The sequence below is a fragment of the Mustela nivalis genome (genome assembly GCF_964662115.1).
Source record: "Mustela nivalis genome assembly, chromosome: 6".
NCBI classification, from domain to species: domain Eukaryota; kingdom Metazoa; phylum Chordata; class Mammalia; order Carnivora; family Mustelidae; genus Mustela; species Mustela nivalis.
Genome location: NC_139025.1, coordinates 76,433,880 through 76,456,618, shown reverse-complemented (window position 1 = coordinate 76,456,618; position 22,739 = coordinate 76,433,880). Strand labels below are relative to the sequence as shown.

The 22,739-nt window shown below is 42.6% G+C and overlaps 1 protein-coding gene and 1 long non-coding RNA gene across 5 annotated transcripts in view; one reads left to right on the top strand and one right to left on the bottom strand.

The window, feature by feature from the left end:
* Positions 1-21,647, top strand: part of LOC309866832 — a 31,103-nt gene extending 9,456 nt beyond the window's left edge. Inside the window, exons 1-5 of one of the 2 annotated variants that reach the window (XR_014312820.1) lie at positions 6,734-6,841; positions 14,238-14,511; positions 14,602-14,699; positions 19,738-20,151; positions 20,478-21,647. This is a non-coding gene — a long non-coding RNA (uncharacterized lncRNA). Of the gene's footprint in view, positions 1-6,733; positions 6,842-14,237; positions 14,512-14,601; positions 14,700-19,737; positions 20,152-20,477 lie in introns of those variants that run through there. The other variant, XR_014312819.1, reaches the window with a different exon arrangement.
* Positions 1-21,956, bottom strand: part of CYP19A1 (cytochrome P450 family 19 subfamily A member 1) — a 106,360-nt gene extending 84,404 nt beyond the window's left edge. For 2 of the 3 annotated variants that reach the window (XR_014312815.1, XM_082734791.1), the window contains exon 1: positions 21,642-21,956. The gene's annotated coding sequence lies outside the window, so the exon portion shown is untranslated. Of the gene's footprint in view, positions 1-9,730; positions 9,956-21,641 lie in introns of those variants that run through there. The other variant, XM_082734793.1, reaches the window with a different exon arrangement.
* Positions 21,957-22,739: the final 783 nt, after the last annotated feature.

Genomic DNA, 22,739 nt, shown 5'->3' with positions numbered 1-22,739 from the left:
TTTCAGTTGAAATGAGAATTATTTCCTTTGAGGATCACCTTAAAGATGAGTGGGAAACCAAGTCTTTTTGACTCAGTGGTTTCCAAAAGGACCAGGTGACGACTTTTGTGTACACCTCCTTCCAGAGACACCAATGAACAGGTTTGTGGTAGTAGTAGACATCCAGGTTATGCAGTCCTAAGATCCCAGACCTTTAAGCCTGGAAGGAACTTTAGAATTCCTTTTTGTCATCTCTTCTGGATTAGTCTGTCTGAGGCCCTGTGCCCAAAGCCACACAACCAACCAGCAGCAGTGCCAAGATGAGAGAGGCCCAGGCTTCAAATCCCCAAGTGTCCCTCTCCCATCTCTACTTGCTCCTGGCTCAGGATCATTCCTCGTAGGCAAGCCTCAAGCCAAACAGTAGCAGCCTTGGCCCACCAAGCTTGGCCTATGGGCTGGTACATAGAGAGCCATTTCCTCCTTTATAATAATGGCTGTTGCCTCAAATGTTTAATGCCTTCCTAATTGTTATCACTCAGAACTCCTGCTGCAACTCTTTAGTCCCCTCCCAGAAGGGCTTCTCTCTAATGACTCAGAGATCACTTCCAAGGCCCAGGCTTTCATAGTCCACCTCAACCTCCACGATTTCAACAAGGCTTTCCTGCAAATGGCTCCCCTTGACAGCTCCCTTCTCTTATCTCCCTGTTCATTGTCCACCCCAGGAGTGGCATCTTATTTCTGGTGAAACAGACCTTGTGGGAATCCCAGTTTTACCAATTAGCACTAAACATTTTCATAGTAGCCTTTGAAGCTGAAAGACCAGGAATTACAAACAAGAATGCACCTAGGGCTGGTGGAGACCTATCAGAGTCACCTTATGCTATGACTATAAGGGACATTGTGTAAGGGTGGCAGAAGAGCATGAGAACAGGGGATGATTTGGGTCACTCTGGGAAATGGGGGTGGGGGAACCCAGGAAAGCTTCACAGAGAAGACATTTGAGCTGGCCTTGAAGAACGATTTCAAGGCAGAGGAAGAATCTTCTAAGCTCCTTGCCTCTAGTCATAGAACTGACCTCAGAGAGCAAAACAGGAGGTGGAGAGAACTGCCTAAGAAACAAGGAGGACCCACCAAGCTGGGATGCAGCTACTGTTTGGGATAGCACAGAATCAAATGGTCCTTCCTTACTGATTTGGGTTATGTTCCAGCTGATGGTATAATATAAGGTTATCTGTCCACTGACTATAAGCTGAGATTTAATGCCATAATGACATTAAAGTTACTTTGCATTTTTGGCTTATTTATCGTTTTTAGAACCTATAGAGTAATTCAAACTCTAATGGAGCCTATACCATGAAAAATTAAGTGTAACTGTTCCAATTGTTATGTTGACAAAATACATTGACATTTCATTACCATTTGTGACCTTGGGTGATGATTAAAAGTAGTGATGTCACTACTTCATGGTGCATATTATGATAAGGTGTTTAGTTGGAGATGTGTCATGAGCCATGTGTTTTTAAAAGTTGGTACTTATCATAAAAATTAACATAAAAGAATCCAGAAACATTGTCTTTGTGGAAAGATCAGGTGGGAATCAGGAAGACGTAGTTTCTCCCTCTGGCTCATCTCCTGACACAGTGTCTCATCCCTGACTACCATCCACTTTACTTTCTCATTAGTAAAAAGGAAGTAGATGCCTAGCTAGAGACAGGAAAAACGGAATAGATGGTTTCTAAGGACTCTTCCAGCTCTGCCATTTCTATGATGAAATTCAAGGGATTCCTTTCTTGAGCAGTAGTCCAGAACATTTCCTTCCATGCCCATCTTATGCATCATTTGCTTCTAAAACCTTGAACCCTTGCTTTCTCAGTAACTCTTAGCATGGTTAGTATGTTGGCTCAGAAATTGCTCAAGTACTAACGATCATTATCTCACTTTAGCTGTTGCTGAGAAAGTGAGAAAAAGGAACTGGTTTGGGGGCAAAGAATCATCCCTAGGATAATGGATTACTATTTTTCTTAAATTAGAAAACAAGTCCTGAGCTGACTGCAAATGTAAGCTTGTTCACATGGTTAATGGGAAGCTAGGAAAGAAGGTGGCTGGCCCCCATTGGCCAGCTCCATCGCTTTAGGGTTTCTTGAAACCAACAAAGGCACTTTCTGATCTGATCCCTCAGTCTTCTGCCTCAGAAGGTTTCTTAGAGAGGCAAGGGGCCTCTGCCAGAACAGAGGACCCTTGCTACTGAGTTTCCCATGTATTCTTTTCCATTGTTGGTGGCATCTGCTGTCTGATGGCAACTGGGCTTCTTGCCATCACCAGGGCTTCCTTTTGATCCCTGGTTTACATGGCTTTCTGTTGAGCAAACAAACACACACTCATCCCCGCCCCAACAAAACAAAGGCAATTCATTCACAGTAGCCGCTGCCCAGCTGACAGATGTTCTGGCCTCTTGTCCCTGCAGCCCAGCATGCTGCTGACCTTAAAGGTGAAAGGCTCTGTCACCCATTCTCATCCCGCTGTTGGCCAGTTGCTGCTACACAGGATCATCCAAGAATTCTGACATTTGTCTTTCCTCCTCCACTCCTGCCCCCATGACTCTTAGTGGCTCTTAGGGCAGAGCTATTTCCAAAGTGGCCTTTGATCATGTCAGCTGGAGAATGAAAAAGATGGGTCATGTGGTCAGGGTTTCCTTGTCACAGTTGCTCAGATCCTTCTTTTGCAGACCCGACTGTGCCTTTGCAAAGACAAGGCCATGAGGAACTCTTTTAGGTACTTCTCCACAGAGAGAGAGAGCAAGGAGAAGGCCCTTTATAGGAACTTAATGGCTGAAAAATAAGTCCCAACTTTCCCAGCTTTATCATGATGTTGTTGGGGCTCAATAATCTTACTTTCTTTGATAGTTTACAGCCTAGGGAAGGGAGAAAAGACCTTTGCTAACATACTGTCCAGGTTTTAGGGTCTAGGGGACTGCCCAAATGTTTGTTGAGCCCAGAGAAGAAAATGTTGACTACCAAAGGGAAACTCTTGAAAGGTTCTGCAGAGGAGGTGATGTTTGAGCTGGGCCAGAGGAGAGGTAAAATTTCATCAGCAGAAGTAGAGATGGGAGGGCCTACGGTTATGCAGCTGCTTCTGTGTGAAGGCAATAGATTCTTAGGATCAGAGCCAATCCGAGCAGCAGGGAGGGTGGAAGAGCAGCTGATGAGGCAAGAGGGACCTCCCCACCACAAAGATGCTCTTTGAGTGTGTCAGTTAGCCCTCTGAAGAGTGCTGAGCCCAGTTTGAGCAACTCTTTAAACCCATTTCTTTGTGGAAATTCAGAGGGTTTTGAGAGGGAATTAACCCCTAGGTAGTCTTTAAAAGGAAACTCTATGATCTGAACTCAGCTGACTTCCTTCCTGTCTATGCTTCTTTGGAGTCTTCCAACATTTTTCTACATAAGTTACTGAGTGTTCTATGCTTGTACCCCAAACCACGACTAACCAGAAGGGCCACAAACAGCCTGTTAGCTTATCTTTGAGAGCTAAGACTCTCTAGAAATCACTATGGTGCTTTTCAGCTCTTTTCATGGGAAAACATCTCTGAAGCAAATGATCAGGTGCACTAGAAAGAGGTTTGAGTCACATGTGACAGCATTAAGGAGCCAATTTCACTCCACCAATAGTCAGAGACTTTCAAGAATAAAACCCTAAAAAGCCTGTCTCCACCAAAGCTGTGAGGCTTGAAGCTCTGGCCCTCCTGTGCCACTTGCAGAGTCTGAGCAGTACCACCACCCAGCTCCTCCTCTAGCCCTACACTGGAAACCAGCTCCTGCTGCTTTTCCCTCCTTCAATGAAGAGTATTTCCACCATATTACATTCCTCTTCAGTGCCTTTTTAGTGTATCAAATGATTGAAGTTCCCTGTTAGTGAAACTATTGTGTTTTGTTTGTTTAAAAGCATATTTCCCTTAAGAAAGAACATTTCCTTAAAAGAACATTTCCCTTAAGAAAATCATCAACCCCAGAAAGAGAAAACAATTGTAGGGGACAAATTGGACACCAATAAGACTGAAGGCCAGCAAAGTGTGATCAGAGAAACGGCAGGAAGGAGAAAGAGGTGAAGAGAAGTGAGCAGAAAGCTAAGAAAGGAGATCACCTCCCTAGGAAAGATAATTCAATTGGACCAGGGGGAAACTGTCAGAAGAGAAATCAGATCCAAAGGGACCTGCCACAGTAAGGGTTGATTTGCTTGGGTTGGGAATAGAATGGGTATAGAAAAGCTGGCCTTTTAAGGCAACTGACAGAAGCAAAGGCTAGAAAGACTGAGTTTAGAGGCTGAAAAAATTCATGTGGGCATATCCCCAAAGGCAATTTCTCATACTTGGCAAATTGCCAATCTGACTCCAAGTAGTTGAGTTGGCCATGTTGCCCCTTGTCATTTGCCTCCCAGTGTCTGATGATACTGAGATAATCTGCACTATTGTATGACAGTTCTTGCCCAACAATGGTAGACATTAAGCATAAAACTTAGAGGGCACAAAGCTTCCTTTCCAAATTAGGTCAATTTAGCCTTTTAGATCCTGGGTTGACCAGAAGAAGGGTTCACCTCATGCTGGATGGTAGGGCTACATCTCTTAAGGTCAAGGATCCTCCCCACCCCACCCCCAGCCATGTGTATAAAAGATCAAGCAGAGAATGAATGTCTCCTCCTCCCACCAGAGGATTCTTAGGATCAGGAACCATAGATCTGCATGCTGACCCTTCTCTGACTAACCCACTATGCCTGCCTTTTTTTGTTTTTTTTTTAATGCCACCATCCAAGGTATGCTACTACTCTCTCAGGTCTGAGTCTTGTGCTCTTCATTCTTTGGTTGACTAGACCTAATTTATCTGCCAACTTCTCTTCTATCACGTATCATTGGGTTGCTTTTTCTTCCAAGGCTATGGTTACTGCTGACTAAATTCAGCTCACTGGGAATGACTAGAATCCTGGGGAGATACTGGTTATATCTGGGCTTGAAAACAAAAGTCCAAAGGGTATTATGCCATGAAAGATTAAAAATTGTTCTTGGAGGTTGTACAAACATTTTTAAAGGAGTAATGTTTTGGGTAATGATTTCCCTGCCAAAGAAAAATTTTTGCAAGATCCCTCTGTAGTCTCTACAAAATGGTAGAGCTAAAATTCTAAAACAGCAAGCAACAAAGGGGGGGGGGGAAGAACTGAATTAAATATTTAAGTGTGGACTTCTTAAGTAAGTTTCCCCTTTTATCTTATCATTCAGTTGCCCCTTCTCTACCTTTTTTTTTGTTTTGGTTCTCATCAAGTAATTTATTATCAACTCCTCTCTACCCATGTCAACTCCAGTCCTCCTCTTTCTCATTTCTGCCTACACTCTTCAAAACATGTACCCATACTCTTTCTATTGGCAGACATGAACTAAACATCAACCTGATACTCTGGCAAATTCAAGTGAACTGTTCTGATCATATTCACTCTTTGGGGTCCCATCTCCCATTCTACTGTGAAGTATCATTGCTTGCTTGAGGGCATTCACTAAGAGACCTTGCCTAGGCCCAGAGGTGTATCACTGGCTCTCCCTCCAAACACAGACTCATAGAATAATGGGACTGAGGGGTCAAACTAACCACTCTCAGAGAGCACTTGTCATTCCAGCCGAGTTCTCAACTTTCAGCCATTACTCCCTATAAATAAATAATACCTATTTTCATCTGGACAACATTGGGCAAAATGTGAAAGCAGGTAAAGTGTCATTCCTGGTGTCCTTACTGGTGAAAACACCCAGAGTCTCCTTGGCTTTTTCCTACCTTTCTCCAACTACCTACCCCCCCACCTTCAGACCACAGTCTTGGACTGAAGGTGTCCATCACCATAACTAGCACCACCTCCAATCTCTGCCTGTGGAAAGTTCCCTGTCACCTTCCTAAGTCCAGCTCAAATGCAACCTCTTCTAGCAGGCCTTCCTTGATGACCAGCCTGCATCTTTCTCTCTTCTGAAGCCCTATGGCCCTTGGAATTGGCTTTGCTATGGTACTTGGCACTTTTCTACCACTAGACAGTGAGCTCCTCGAGGGCAGGATCCATGTCTGATTCATCTCTGGGTCCCCTGTGGGGCTGAGCCCAGTGATCACTCTTGGAGGTATGCAGGAATGGCTGAGGAAGGAGTGAGGCTCTAAACATGGCACAACACACTCTTTCAGTAGGTTGGGAGGAACATGGGCCTGGGGTCTACCTCTTCATAAAGCTGGTTATTTCCTTTCCTCTTCCATTCTCACTCCCAATCCATTCCTGAAGGACCTCTCCCATTCACTATCTTCAGCTAACTGTCACTGTGAGGAGAATTCTCTGTGAAGGCTTTCGCTGTTAACAGCTTAGAATGTTACTGCTCCCAGAAGTCTTTGCACTCAACAGTAGGGGTGGGATGGGATGGGGTTGGGGGAGTGCTGAAGGAGGGGAGGGTGAAAACATTTAGTTCCCAATGACATGCCCTCTTATTAGAGGATTTAGGTATGACAGGTTGGGCAAGGAAAGAATTTGGGGGATTGGGAGAGCTACATCTTGATACCTGTCGAGTCATAGCCGTTCAGTATTCTGAGCTACTTTTCTTCTTTTTCTGCCTATGTTTCTTTTAAAAAGATCTCCTAGCACAAAGTAGCCCTTAAATAAATTATAATGATTAATGTCAGTACTAATAAGTCAAGAACATAAACAACATAGACACATAGCCCAGTATAAGCACATAAATGCTTGGAGGTACCAGGTATAGATGTAGATAAATTTTGTTAGAATTTCTGAAGTGTCAATGAAGATTTTGAAATCTCTGCTTCCCTGGTGGTGGAAACAGTCTGAACAAAGATAAGGAGGTAAAAACCAGCAAGTTATGTATGCACAGGGAATGGCCAGTGACTGAAGAGAGGGTCCTCCTAAAAGACTGACAAATGGAGTTGGTTAGATGGGAGGAAACTAGAGGGGAGAGAGGGTCCGTGTTGAAGAGAGACCTGATGAAAAATTCAACTTTGAGTTGTTGATAGGTCAGTAAAAGGAAATGTCCCCTAGGAGCCTAAAGATCCCAGGCAGTGAGTAGATACGTAGGGCTCAGGGTCATAGGCAATGCATGAATCCTGCAAAGCAACAAATGCAAAGGAAAGAGCAGGGTTCAGCATTCATGTTCAAATGAAATAGTTGGGGATGAAGAGGGTGATAGTGGTGATAGATAGTGCTTTTAGTGTCTCAGTGCTCTGTAACAGAAAAGTCCAGAAATGTGAGGTCAGGTAGAAAAAATATAGGATGGGAGATGGAGAACTTATTAGAAACCCTAAGTGTGTTCTAAAGACAGCTTGGCTTAAATTAAATATTGACATTGTATTTACTTAATGATTTAACAAATAACGCTTTTGCTGTTTTTCTGGGTTGGAAGACATATGCAAGTGTCCATAAAATTGAGTTGAAGGTCCCACTTGGTGCTCTCCTTGGTGCTGGATTTGCACAGTGCATTCCTTGTCTTAGGGGTTTATGGAAACCAATGCTTTCTCCTTGTTCTTCTCCCTTTCGGTGCTAGCCAGGAAGTAAATCTTGCCAAATAAAATCACCTTTACATGACTTGTGTTTCTCCTCCACACAGCGTCACTAAGGTTAATGTTTGCTGCGAAGTATTGAATAGAGACAGCAGTCCTTTCCAGGAGTAAAACTCTCCATTTTTTTCCCAAACCAAATCATGTTAATAGTTTTCAGGGGGTGGTCAGATTATGAAGACTGTTTATTTCCTTTACATTTTCCACATTTTCCAAATGTTACTTCCATAGTTAAATTTGTATTTCTTTTAGAGAGAAAAGTAGATTGGAGATGGAGTTACCACTCTTAGAAAGTCTTGTAAGATAACCATAAGCTGTGAAATTCTCAATGACATGGCATTTCTTCTGTGTCTCCTTTAAGAGAAAATTCTTTGCAAAATATTCAGGTTTTTAGACTTTATTTGTAAAGATTTATTTATTTTAGAGAGAGTGCACACAAGTGGGGGGAGAGGCAGTGGGGAGAGTCATCAAGCCGACTTCCTCCTGAGCATGGAGCCCCAGGTGGGTTTCTATCTCACAACCTGTGAGATTGTGACCTGAGCCAAATGTAAGAATTGGATGCTTAACCAACTGAGCCACCCAGGAGCCCCTAAAGTTTATTTTTAAGAAGATAAATGCAAAGAACTCTGTAACTTGAGCTTTAGGATTTTATTTTTTTTTATTTTTTTTTTAAAGATTTTATTTATTTATCAGAGAGAGAGGGGGAGAGAGCGAGCACAGGCAGACAGAATGGCAGGCAGAGGCAGAGGGAGAAGCAGGCTCCCTGCTGAGCAAGGAGCCCGATGTGGGACTCGATCCCAGGACGCTGGGATCATGACCTGAGCCGAAGGCAGCTGCTTAACCAACTGAGCCACCCAGGCGTCCCGAGCTTTAGGATTTTAATTCAAAATAGTTTATGGGGCACCTGGGTGGCTCATTGGGTTAAGTGTCTGCCTTCTGCTCAAGTCATGATTCCAGGATCCTGGGATTGAGCCCTGCATTGGGCTGCTCAGCGGGGAGCCTGTTTCTCTCTCTCCCTCTGCTGCTCCCACTGCTTGTGCTCTCTCTCTCTGTCAAATAAATACAATTTTTTTTTTAAAAATAGTGTACTACTCAAGTGCCCGCTTTTCTTCCTTTCAATGTAGAACATCACCTGTGAGTACCAACTCTTCAGTGCATTACAGGAGAATTTTGGGTTTTGGAAGATTGCTGAGAAAACCGTAAGGTCATGGCCTATGTTATATGTCTAGGAAAAATTCAGCTAGCAGGGATGAATGGAGAACATAGTCATATGCTTCAGAATGTCTCAAAACCAAAGTCAGACACTATGAACTTGACACATGAAGCACTGGGTGCTGCTCACTGCCCTCCACTGTTGTCTTCACACACCCATGCTCTGAGCCAGCTGACAATGTCCCCTGAATCCCCACATACTTTATGTTGGACTGTTGTTAGGCTTTCCTTCCATTCTTTCTCTAACCTTTACAAAGCACCTAGTATGTGCCTTTTACTGCACTTTTGCTCTGATATGATAAAAATGGACATGATAGATCCCTAAAGACACTTAAGAACCAAAAGGAGAGGCAGCTATGCCAAGGTGACAGTAAAGCAGATGACTGTCAGCCCAGAGGTCAATACAGGGTGTTAGGGAGCACAGAAAGATCCTAATTTTGCTTGGTGAAAGATGGTGGGAAATAAATAAGGGAAGAGGGTCACAAAGGAGGGGACACTTACATTCATTCTTCAGGTATATTGGGGAGGGGTCAATGGGAGAGGATCTGGGGGTACAGACCCAGAGAGAAGAACCAGGAAGCTACTTCAAGAGAAGGGCTCAGGAATGATGAAGGGACTTACCTGGGACCTATTCTGCTGAATTGTTAATTGGAAGACTGAGTCCCATGGACTGAGAACATGCGGGGGCGGGGTGGTAGATATAGTTGGTGGAATTATAATTATACTGTAATTCTATAGTAGGTGGAATTCAGCTCCCCAAGATTCCAAACCCCTGTAGAATCCTCTCTCCAGGACAGTAAGTAGGACTTGTGAAGATGTAATTTCACGCCTGTGATTATGTTACCTTATACAATAAAGAGGGTTTATGTATGTAATCAAAGTCCTTAATCAATTGACTTTAAATAAATTAAAAGGACAATTATCCTGGGCCTGAACTTAGCAAGTGATATAAAAGTGTATAGGCCTTACCAGAAGTCAGTGATTCCAAGCAGAATATAGGCTCTCCTGTTGACCTTGAGGAAAAATCTGCCATGTTGTGGAGAAAATCACGTGGCTAGGAAGAAGAGCATGTGGCCTCTAGGAGTTGGAAATGAATTGAACAAGCAGTGAGCTTGGACGAAAACCCTAAGCCTCAAGTGAGATGGCAACCTTGGCCAACACCTTGATTCCAGCCTGAGGAGACCCTGAGCAGCTATCCCGTACCTGTGCCCACGTGGGATAATAAATTTATGCTGCCTTCTTTTTTTTTAAGAGTTTATTTGACAGAGAGATCACAAGAAGGTAGAGAGGCAGGCAGAGAGAGAGAGGGGAGCAGGCTTCCCACTGAGCAGAGAGCCTGATGCAGTGCTCAGTTCCAGGACCCTGAGATCACAACCTGAGCTGAAGGCAGAAGCTTAACCCACTGAGCCACCCAGGCACCCCTAAATTTATGCATCTTAGCCTCTTAAGTTGGTGATAATATGTTATGTAGCAACAGAAAACTAGTTCAGTGGGTAAAGAAAGAATAAATGGTGAAGACAGGAGAGGAGGTAAGATCTAGAGCCCTAGTTTCCGTAGAGAAACTGGGGAACAAAAAACATTCTGGTCAGCTGGTCAGTCAGTGAGAGGTGCTGAAGTATAAAGTCAGGCAAAAAAGCCCTGCCTACTTCAAGGATACCCGTGATAGGAACAAAACCCGTGAGACTTTCCTTCTCAAGAGGAATGCTCAGGTGAGTGGTGCTGGCTTCGGCTCTATGACTTTTCTTGCCCAAGAAGAGACCAGTGGAAAGGAGATGATGTTTATATCCTGGGGAGATGTCAAAAGTGTGTTTCATTCAAAGGCAAATACATAATTTTTGTACTATAAAACTTGGCAAGTTTCTTTCCTGAAATTTAGTTGTTTCCTAGCACTTTGTTTCATGTTGTTACTTCCTACCAAAGATGCAAAAGCATACTCTTGCATTTTATGGTGCATTTCAATTCTTTCAAAATATTGAAATAAGGTGTAACCAGTTTATTTTTCCCTTCAAAGAAGCCAATATTTGATTTTCTTCTTTGTCACACTGGTGAATCATTTCAAAGTTTGAATCATTTTAGAAAGTCCCGAGGGACTATTTCTTTAACACTGGAAATAATCAGTGGTTATATAATATACATAAGAAGGACAAATAAGGGGCGCCTGGGTGGCTCAGTGGGTTAAGCCGCTGCCTTCGGCTCAGGTCATGATCTCAGGGTCCTGGGATCGAGTCCCACATCGGGCTCTCTGCTCAGCGGGGAGCCTGCTTCCCTCTCTCTCTCTCTCTCTCTCTCTGCCAGTCTCTCTACCTACCTGTGATCTCTCTCTGTCAAATAAATAAATAAAATCTTTAAAAAAAAAAAAAGGACAAATAATTTTTACAAAGAAATCCCTTCATCTCTTTTTCTTCTGCCATCTCAAGAACCCTAAGTCTTCACTGAAAATAGTAAACTATTTTTAATGACAAAGTTATCTTCCTATGAAATTTTAAATCTCTAGTAAATTTTGCAATAGAATATCAAGTACCTATTCTATGAGAAAAATATGGCATTGTACTGTCACATCCACAGGTGGAAGGAAATTATAGACATCTAAAGACAATTAACAATACAGGATGATTAAACGTGGCACAAGGAGCCCAGATAATCAAAGGTATAATTGCAGGGGAAGGAAGAATTGCCTAGAGTCTAGGTGACCAGCCCATCTTTGAAGGAGGAGTGATCTCCCATCAGTGGTGAGGACTGAAAAGGGGGGGGGGGTGGCATAAGGCAGGGAAAAGTTGGGAAGGTTGGAAGAGTCTAGGCATATTTGTGTAGCAATAAGTAAATCAGTTAGCTTGAAGGTAGGATTCATGTAAAAGGAAGTAGGGGAGATGTTTGGAAAATATTACTGAGTCTAGGCTTTTCCTATGTACAGTAGAAAGCCACTGAAGTCTTCTGGACCTAACAAAAGCAAATGTTTTTTGAAGATCCAAGGCAAATTGTGTTTGTTTAGATTGGTGGCAGAGAGCCTATTGGGAGTTTATGGCAAAAGTGATAAGGACCCAACCATGGCAGGGGGAAAGCAGACAGAAAGATGACATTCAAAATATAATATATGGAAAAATGCAAAAGATGTGTTACTTCTCTAGGGAATTTTTGATGTCACAAACCTTCTAAGATTTTGGTCAACATCCAGCTTGTTTGGTGGGGACCAGTGGTCTCAGGCAACATTCCTTTCTCTTTGCAGAGAAATATAATTGTATGTGAGCTCACAGTGACATTTTTAGAGAATCAGCTCATGACTCATTGAGAACTTCAGTGGGAACTAGGGATGATTCCACCATCCTGCTGTTGCTACTCCTCACTAAGCAATCCCTCCTCCATCCCCAAATCACTTTCCTGGTCAGAAGAAGAGGTCCTGGAAAATGATGCCACCCTTACCTCACCTTTACTTCCTTTGTCTCATGGTCAGTTTCTGACCTTTTTTATTTTTGAGAGAGGGAAATATGCACTTGCCTGAATTATACTCCAAGGAGATACAGGTTTGGGGAACTTGCAGTCTGGCTTCCCAGTGGACTTCTTTCTCTCTTGTGAGCCTCAGATCCCACTATTGGTATCTCTTCCCCATACTCCCCAGAATAACCCATATGTCACACAGAAAACCTCTGTGGCTCTTGTGGTGTGAGAAGGGAAACTTTCAGACCCCAAAGTCTAAAGGCTGGTGCAGTGGAGAAAATAGAACCTGTACTCGGGATACCTAGGTTCCAGTCTACATTTTCCCAACAAGGGATACATTTTCCTTGTTAGGAAAATGTAGACTGAGAAAATCACATTGCCCTTTAGTTTGTCTCCCTGTGGACCATGTAGGCATCACAAAGCTTATCACAAAGGCATGCTGGATTGTCATGACAATGGTAAGATAACTAATACACAGAACACTCTTGTTGATGTGGTGCATGGTACCTATTTGTGCTAGCTAAATAGCTGACCCCTGTTTTTTCTCCTGCTTTTTATCCTCTTTCCCAGATTGAACACACTGGCATTACTTTGTTGTAGAAAGAGAAGGTAAGTGCTTTCAAAGAGAAAAGATAGCAGAGATGGCAAGGAGGAGTAGTTAACCTTCCTTATGAAGAATTTCATCCTTGGCAAATGGCCTCAGCTTCTCCCACTCTTTTTTTTTTTTAATATAAGATTTCATCCTTTTTCCACTTCAAATGCTACTCTGGACACCCTCTCATGTCTTCATTTCCCTTTTGAGTTCTGGAGCCCCAAACTTGATTGTATTCTCTAAGACTACATTTATTATGCAAGAAAACTATTACACGGAGTAATCTTGGCATTTTGTAGGATTCATAAAACTTAAAGTAGTACCTTATACACTGTTTTGTGAAAGTGATTTGCTATTGGTTTTCATCAGAAGAGAGAGAGAATCCTTCTATAGTTGTTTTCTAGAAAGTGAAAGCCCCAGAATCAGGCTGGGAAATGCTCTCTAACAATATGTTGCATTCTGAGGGACATGAAAGACCTTAAGAAAGATTTCAGACTTGGATCCCAAATTTATAGTCCGAATTTCTGCTATTTCACTGAATTGTGAGCTCATTAAGGTCAGGGATGATGTTTAAGCCATTTTTGTATTTCCAAGATAATAGCACATAGGGACATTCAATACATCTTTGTTGAATGAACATCTATATCAAGTATCAAGAAAAATATGGCATTGTACTGTCACATCCACAGGTGGAAGGAAATTATAGACATCTAAAGACAATTAACAATACAGGATGATTAAACGTGGCACAAATAAGGCAGAGATTCCTGGAACTTGGCACCACCAGACCAGGGGTTATAGGATTCCTAAATACAACTGTTTCTATCAGTGGGCCTCTGCCAGTAAGTCCTAGGGCAGCACCAACTAAAAGTAAAAGAGATGGATTCCAAGTATGTGGCTAGACTTCCAGGTCCAACCAAATGGAGGAGAGACATTGTACTCTCTCACACTGATCAACAACTAAACACTGAACAAAATACAAACACACAAAGCAATTAATTAAGGACTCTGAAAAGTAAGTAAAAGCAAATGGACTGGGGCAAGAAAGAAAAACTCAATATATGTCCAATATGGTGACAGTGAGTTTCTTAGAATTTTTCTCCTGACTTTGACCTGAGGGTGAGCTGACTCATGAAACTGCATAGCAGTCATAGACAGCAACTATAAAAAGCAGTCTATCTTTCTGGACAAATGACCTGGAAAGGGGGTCCTTCCAAGCCAGAGTATGTGGGGAAATTTCTTGTTCTCATATATTTTCTCAACTCAGTCTCAAAGCCAGTTGCAGCTTCCAAACTACACTGCCACTGCCATAGCAGCAGCCCGGGCACCTAAAATCCCTGAGAGAAAAACCTGTACCTCTGGATAGAAGGATGTAGAAAAAGGACCTCTGCTATGTGAAGAGTATAAGAGCAATCCTCATTTTTTTCTCTTTTCTCTTGCCATTTTATCCAGAGGGCAGGCCTAGTAGAATGAAACTCTATGATGTTATTATTGGCTCTAACTGAGAAAGAGCCCCATCTTGCTGGTCAGGAGACCAGCAAAAGGTGATTCTAGGAGCTGAAGAATGTGAGGGAAATCCTGGAGAGGAAAGAAGGGGAGAAAGGGATTCCATGTATGAACAAGCATACGTCCTAGACTTTACCTCCAAATTCTGCATGTGTGGAATACAAAAGCACAGCATAGTCTTTGGAACCTGAACTGAGAGTGGAACCTCTGCACGCAGAAGGTGAGAGAACTACAGTCTGCACTTAACTGGTTTGCTTAAATGCTAAAATGAAACAAAACAAAAAAATCAACATGCTCTGATTTTTCACAGGAGTTACATAACACTCCATATAAAATACCTAAGATATAATCCAAAATTACCCGATGTGCTAAGAACCAGGAAAATCTGACCAATTCTCAAAGGAAAAGGTAAGACAATGTTGAAATTATAAGAAAAAAGATTTTAAACCAATTGTTGGAATCATTCTTCATGATGTTAAAGTAAACACTCTTGAAATGTATAGAAAGACATTGTCAATAGATTTGAAATAGAAACTTTTTTGAAATGGAAATTGTAAAACTAAGAAATACAACATCTAAAATTTTAAAAATTCACTAGATGGGCTCGATAACAGAATGCAAATGACAAAGGGAAGAGTCAGTAGACTGGAAGACAGATCAATAAAAATGATCCAATCTGCAGAACATAGAGAAAAATGTTTGAAAAATAGTAAATAGAGCCAAAGGGACCTGTGGAACAATATCAAATTGTCTGACATCTGTGTCATTGTAGTTCTTAAGGGAGTGGAGAAAGAATGGGAGATTAGAAAATAGTTGAAAAAAATTAATGGCTGAAGATTTCCCAAATTTGGCCGGAGATATAAGCTTATAGATTTAAGTAGCTCAGCAAACCCCAAACAGAATAAACTTAAAGAAAACTGAATATCCCACCATTCCCTATCATTTTACCCACCAGTGCCCTTCTTAGACCCTGAAGACATTTGAGTTTTTGACCCCAGAGTCAGGGAAGGAGCACGTGAATAGGACTCAGACTCCTAAGGACAGGCTCAAGTGTGAGACCCAGGGAAAACCAGTTCCCCTGCGGGGCCTCAGGTCCTCATCTAGAAAATCTTAGGGTTGAACTACATGATTTTCTAATTTCTTTCCAGCTCTTAAATATTAGCCATTATTAGCTATTCTGTGAACTTTTTCTGTTCAAAATGATAACATTATCAAAACTTAATGCTCTGAAACAAGAAACCACTTTCCTGCCAAGTGTTTCCACCCTTTGTAATGGTGCAACTGACTGAAATGGAGATACTCACAGAACACAACCAAAAATGAAGTTTTGTAGCAACCAGAATGGAGGTTGGTTTTCCCCAGCAGCTTCCTACAGAGCTCTTTGAACACCATGGGAAGCCTGGAATTCATTGCAAAGGAAAGGAAGCTCATCAGAAAACTTTACACTCTCTGAAAATGTATTTCCAATCTCATCAAGTTTCTCAGAGGCTAAGGAATGGAATGGAATGCCCCCATGGCCTCTAATACCTAGTTTGATGTCAAGTCTTGTCAGAATAGGTTAAATCTAACTACCACTTGTATAGTAAAAGCAAACAGAGCAGTTCTTTTTCATGCATAATTTCATTTCATCCTCCCAACCACCAACCTCTGCGGTAGGTTGTAACAGTCTCCCCCTGTTTCCTCAGAGGAAACAGTCTGAGAGAGGTTGAGAGTTTTACCCCAGGCCATCTAGTACTAAACTTATGAAAGTGCCAAATCTCTGGCTTCCAGTTCTGTCCTTTTTTCCCACCACCAGGAACCAGAGGCCCTAGGCAATACCCAGAGCCAAGCTGTGACGTGAAGCTACTAGGCAAGAGGCCAGTTACCCCACATTTTAAGGACAAGCTGTGGTATATTTGATCCACTAGATCATTCCTCCCAAGAGAAACATGGTGTTAAAGGTTGGCTCCAGTACTCTCTGTCCCTCTCCCAGTCCCTCCTGCCTCTAGCCAGGCTACTTGACATGGAGAGTCTCTCTGATATCAGATACAAGCTCTTTTGAAAATGTCTTTCCTCCCCTACTTCTAACTGCTTGAGAATGTGCTCGACTTTGGGTCAAGTATGTTTAGGAAGTGGTGGTTGCTTGTTCAGGTTTTGCCACTGAGGGGCCTTGAAGGGCTTTGTTGCTTGGCCCCCCACACAGGCTTCCTCCCTGCTCTCCTCTCCCCCAAGGAATTGCTGTTCCCTCCCATTCTTGTACATTCATTCAGCCTCCACTCTGCATTGATGTTCCTGGAGGTCATCCTTCCCTCCTTGCATGAGCCAATTTCATCTCATTTATTCACACATTGTCCCTTCATTTTCAGGAAAAATACAAAGTAGTCTCTTTGAGTATGATAATTCTGAGTCATTGCATACCATCATTTCAGAACAAAAAGATTTCAAAAGGTGGGCGGGTTCATTTCATCTAGCAAGAGAGTAGGCTTCTCTTCTTTGTTTTACCCTTAATGACTCATTCAACCTGAATCCAAGCTGAGTAGTATTGGCCTTTGAACAGGAGGCTGGGGCCTGAAGGGGGAGGAGCAGGGTGTAGGTACCAACCAAGCTGGGGCCATGGCCACATGGCATGGAGTGGGCAGAAGGGACTGAGAAAATAGAATTGTAGCAGGTGCCATATGAAGCCCTTGTTCAACTCTGGACCTCTTGTTTTCCCATCTATAAAAACCTCAAAAGAATCACACAAGAGTGGGTCAACACTGGGTGTATGACTTCACTATAACTATTTTTCTGAATCACTGTGTTTTTCTACTTGGCATTGGAACCTTGATTCAGAAAAGGAGGTTCAACCCTCACCTGTCTTAGATACCTGAGGAGGTGGAGAAAGGAGGCTTTGCTGGCTGAGTTAGCTTGGATCCTACCTCTACTACTTCCTGGCTCTGCGACCTTGGGATAAAATTTTCAGCTCTCTGTGTCTCATTTATAGTTTTCTCATTTATAAAAAGAGAATAGTACTTATTTTGATAAGGTGATTGTGAGGACAAAATGTAATATCTGCCATAGTTATCTCAGGGACTTTCTTGACTCACATGCAGGATATATAGGACAGAGGACAGTTAGGCTGAGTGGGCTTAGACAGTCTTTTAATATCCCTCAGTGTATTCTTTGGTAAAACTGAAATAATAACGTGTGCTTTGCAAGAGGTTTCTGAGTGTTAAAGTTGATATAGTAAAGAGTCCAGCACAGCATTAGGACTTTAAGTGGTGCTGCTCGTCAGTTAGAGGTTATCAGTATTTACCTTACCCAGGGCCAATGCTGGGTCAAAGCAGGAGACAGCAGTGGGTTTTGAGCTAGAGAAGGTGCGACCAAGATGCCATCAGCATACAGGCTAGGGCCAGTACCTAGAGGTATTGTACAGGATGCTCAGACAGGGGATGGCGTCCTGCAAGAGTTTACACCCCAGAACCAGAGAGGCTGCCCCACGCACATACTCATACAGCTGTATTTTCCACAGTGTTGGGTTCAGGGAGTCTCCTTGATGAGGCCTGACAGACCTCACAATATAAGCTGCCAGGCAGGCCTCTACAGAGGCCTAGAAATAGGATAGCAACACTCCAGGGCAATAGCTCTCAGCATGAGGATCCAGGTCACTGCAGAAGATTCACAAACATAAAAACATTCCCTTTGGGGAAGGAAGACTTTTGGGTTTTTCCTCCCTGATGGAAACTGGGATCTATGGGGTTTTGGTCATGCTGGGCTATCTAGTGGTTCATAGACCTCTTGAGGTTCCCGCACAAGTGGCCTTGGGGTACACAAAGGACTATGAACCATTCTGGGAAGGGAATGGGATTCATTTCCCCAGTCCCTTCCTTCACCAAGTTTTAGTTGCATACCATGGAGAACCAGGTCTCAGCATCTCTCCCCCAAAAAACCATGACCAAACCATCTGCTAAACAAATCATAAACTGTTCTGTCTCAATAATCTTACTTGCATCATTGTGCAGCATGGAATGTCCTCTCCAGTCACTCAAATCCTACCCATATAAAAGGCCCAGCACCCATCCTAACTTTTCTGGGAAGCCTTCCAAGCTCTTTCTAGCCCACAGAAATTATCCCTTCCTCAGAATACATGGTCATGCCACCATTTTCTTTCTGGATAGCTCTCATTCTATGGTTTTGTTAGCATCTGTCTTTGGTATTTTTATTTTTTTTCTTCATGAATATTGGTTTCTTCCATCTTTCTCATTTATTCCTTCCAGCTCATCACCAAAACCTGTTGTTTGTGTCTCTCAAAATTATCTTAAATCCATTAGCTTCTCTTTACCTATCAGGATCAATCAATCTCTGGTTCAAGCCACCATAACTATAGCAGCCTCCTGAGAAGTCTCCTCCATCAGGACCAACCCTTCTAATCCATTCTTCACCCTGATCCCAGAGGACTGTTTCTAAAATACAAATCTGCCTTGGGATGCCTTGGTGGCTCAGTCAGTTAAGCATCTGCCTTCGGCTCAGGTCATGATCCCAGGGTCCTGGGATTGAGTTCCATTGTCAGACTCCCCGCTCAGTGAGAAGCCCACTTCTCCCACTGCCTGCCACTCTCCCTGCTTGTACACACTCTCTCTCTGACAAATAAAATCTTAAAAAAAAAAAAAAAAAACAAATCTGCCCCAAGCCCTTTATCCCACTAGCCTCAAGATAAAATATATACTTTCCAACAGTCTTAAAAGGCCTTCATTTACAGGTCTCTACCCACCTCTGCAGTCATATTTCTTAATATTTCTCTCCCCCAACCCCTTCCACCATTATCACTGAGGCCTACCACCTTCTGGTCATGATAAATCCTTCTTTGCTCCTCACACACACACGCTGTTAGACATTCCATCTGGAATTCTCTTCCTTCCACCCCCACCATGACTCTCCCACAGCACTTGCTGCACCTACATGTATTTAGCTCAAGTCTCTAGTTCCATGTTCTCTCTTCTGCTGAGCCTTCACTTGATCTTAGCCAAAAGGCCAAGAAGCGATTCTTCCACTGAGCCTTGATGCCTACCAGCCTCCAACACACACCCCAGTCTTGGTGACCTACCCAGACAGACCTACCCTGTCCTCTCCCCATCACCATACTTTTAATTCCACTTTATAGTTGCCTGTTTGACTGGTCTTTGTCCCCCAGTAGACTATAAGCAATTTCAGAGCAGAAACTGTATCTGCACAGTTTACTGTTGCATACCCAATGCTGGGTGCAGTGTCTACCTTTCATAGATGCTAAAGAAATAATTTTTTAAAAAATGAATGAAAAGAATCTATACATCCAAATCTTCAAGGGCAATAAACATTTTATATGCTTCTCTGTATCTCCCTTCAGCGCCTGTTTTAGGGACCTGTGTTTTCTAGGTACAGAGGGAAAGAGGTAATGCCCTCATTATTTAAATAGAATGTTCCTCTATTTCTTGTTATTTCCCTTTTCCAGACTGAAAGCCTTTTGAACTACATGCTGACAGGAGCGCAGCTGACAACACAGTGACCTAGATCTGCTGCCAGGGGTGCCAGATGAGCAAGAAACCCCACAAAATTCAAGGCCTCAGAATCTGAATGGGCCACTCATCAAGGAGGAGCTGGAAAAAGCCTTGAGGGAGTCCAGAAATTGAAGCTCTCATCCTGGCTCCTTCATTCAGTAGCTCTATGACCACAGGCAAATCACTTAGCCACTGAAGTTCAGTTTCATCAATGGTAAAATGTAAGAAAAATGACTGACAGTTTATCTTCACTTAGAGCTTGGAGTTATCATTCATTAATAAATATATCACCACATTCCCACCAGAGGTGAGGAAGAATTGGGCTGTTTACAACCTAAAGATCGGGATACCATATCATTACAAACAAGGTAAGCGTTTTTGTAACCATAATCTTATATATTATATGAGGCTTTAAACTAGGTAGTAAGTTTTCATATTTTTAATTATTAAAGTAACTGCAGCTATATAAGTATATCAATAACCATTATCCCCCTCTTGCCTATCAATTTATTAGAAATGGCAATATGTCTAGTTAAAAACTATATTCTCCAGCCTCCCTTATAGCTAAGATAATCATGTGACTAGGTTCTAACAGGTAAGATTTGAGCAGAAGCATGATGTATAGCATCCATGTAAAGCCTCTCTAAAGGGGAAGAATGCACTCTTTACCTTCTTTGTCCTCTCCTTTCTGAAGGCTGAATGTGAAAAAGATGTCTGAACTTGGCATCCATAGTGGACCATGAGGTGATGTGCTAAGAATAGTGGAGCAGCAAGATAGAAGGAGTTGGGTCCCTGACTCCTGGAACCACCATCCCAACCCTGGGTTATTTTCTGTTGGACCTCTTTGTCATAAGAGAGAAATGATTTCTATCTTCTTTAGACTACTGTTATTTTAGTTTTCTTGTCACATGTAAACTTAGCCCTAACTGATAAAATAATCATCTATTCAAGACCCTAGTGCTAAATGCTGCACGTGCTGTAAAGATATAAAGGTTTTTAGATACTCAAAGAATTGACCAGGAAGGCTCTGTCTGGTGTGAAGGAAATGCTAAGAAAGGTTTGGCCTGGTAGGGCTATGTAGATATGAAGAGGATTTTATAAGATGAAGCCAGTGAATATTATGGAAGGAGCTTAAATGCCAGGCTAATGACATTGAACTTGACCCAGTGATGGACAAACAGAGCAAGTAAGCTTGCCTCCAATTTGTGAATGAAGAAAACCAGGCCTTATCAGATTATAGGACTTGTTCAAGGATACCCAGCTGGTGAGCTGCAGAGCCAGAGCCAGTCTCAATTCTGACACTTGCACCAGTGCCATCTCATAGTTCTGATGTCTTTGATGGAATCTGGGGAAAAAGAGTAGGAATGGAGATTTTGCACTTTGGCATAGCCAGGGGACTAGACTGTGCCCCTCTTCATACCCCCACACCGTTAAGAGGAAGCTTTGGAGGGTTGCTAGAAGTTTAGGATCCAGACCTACCTTGAAGTCAGAGGACCTTCTCGGCTTCTGGCTTAAGCAACCCCATGAGGCTACAGTGGCCAAGGTGCTGCTTTGCTATGTGGTAAGTTCTCATGTGGCAGGCACAGTGCTGGGCACTCTGTACACATTATGTAATTTAGTGCCTTCAGTGGTTTGACAAGAAAGTTATAATACCACTCCTATCTTACAACAAAGATGTAGAAACTGAGGCTCTAAGAAATGAAACCACCAACCAAAGTTGATGGCAGAGTTGAACTTCAAAGCCACATTTGTTCAACTCCAAAGCTGAGTTCTTTGCCCCACATTCTAATGTCTTCCCAATCCCTGTCGCCAAAGCATGGAATAGTATCCTATTACTACTCAGACACCAAGGACTTACCTGGTTTAGTAGGCTGACGAGTACCAGATTCCCTCTGTGCGCATTCCACCTATAGTTGGGAGTCAACCTCCAATCCAATAATCCTATCAACCATGCCTTACACGTGACCCTCACATGGTGAGGGATCTCCTGGAGAGGTAGACCCACAGATGCTCAGATCTTTGTGGCCTCAAGCCTCCCAGGGTTCTTTGTCTTGGCTGGTCATGTGGCTAGGATGTCAGAGTCCTCCCATTCTAGGTTCTAGAATTCACAAATTCCAATGAGCTGTTTCATGGAATCAGGGACACTGCATTCTTTGTGTCCTTCCTGTGGCTGCCATGGTTAGAATGCATTTGTTATGATTTGCACTGGCATTCAGTCAATAAACAACTGGTCATTGGAATTGAATCTCCTATCATTGCCAACATTTGGAAAATTGCATTTTATTTTGCTGGTTATCCAGTGCGCATCTTTCCAGTAATGTGGTATGTCCAGTGTTCCAACACAAACCACATATTCCCCTAAGCTGACCACACTGGTTTTCTTCTGGAACTTCCATAGGAAACACCCTGAGATGTAGCCTGTAGAGCTGAAGGCGACTGATGGACCCCTATCTCCTCTGCATTCTCTGCCCAACAGAGACAAACTACTTTGTCAGGTTTTGCCCTGGGTCATCACCCACCACCCAATTCTTGTGCAACCTCCCTTCCTATTGGAAAAACTTCTTCCTTCCCATGCTCAGCCTGTGATTCTCACCCCACACCCTCTTGCTAATCAGGCTGAAGATGGAATGTTTCCCTTATTTTAACTAGATATGTTAGGTTTAGCCTAAGTCTAGCAGATTTTAAGTTATCGATAGAATTTTCATCCATTTCCTTGTAAACACTATAATCAACATTCCTATTTTCAGATGCACTACTTACAGCATCTGAAGTCAGACATGAAAAAGTAATTTAAATTTGTTCACAACAAAGTTTTCTGAAGATATAAGCAGATTCTGTCAGATGCAGAAGCACAATTCTTACAAACACTTTCAGGCATTGTAGTGTAGTCAAACTATCTCACCAGAGCTTACCAATACACTTGGTAGACATTCTTATCAATGGTTCTTATACAATC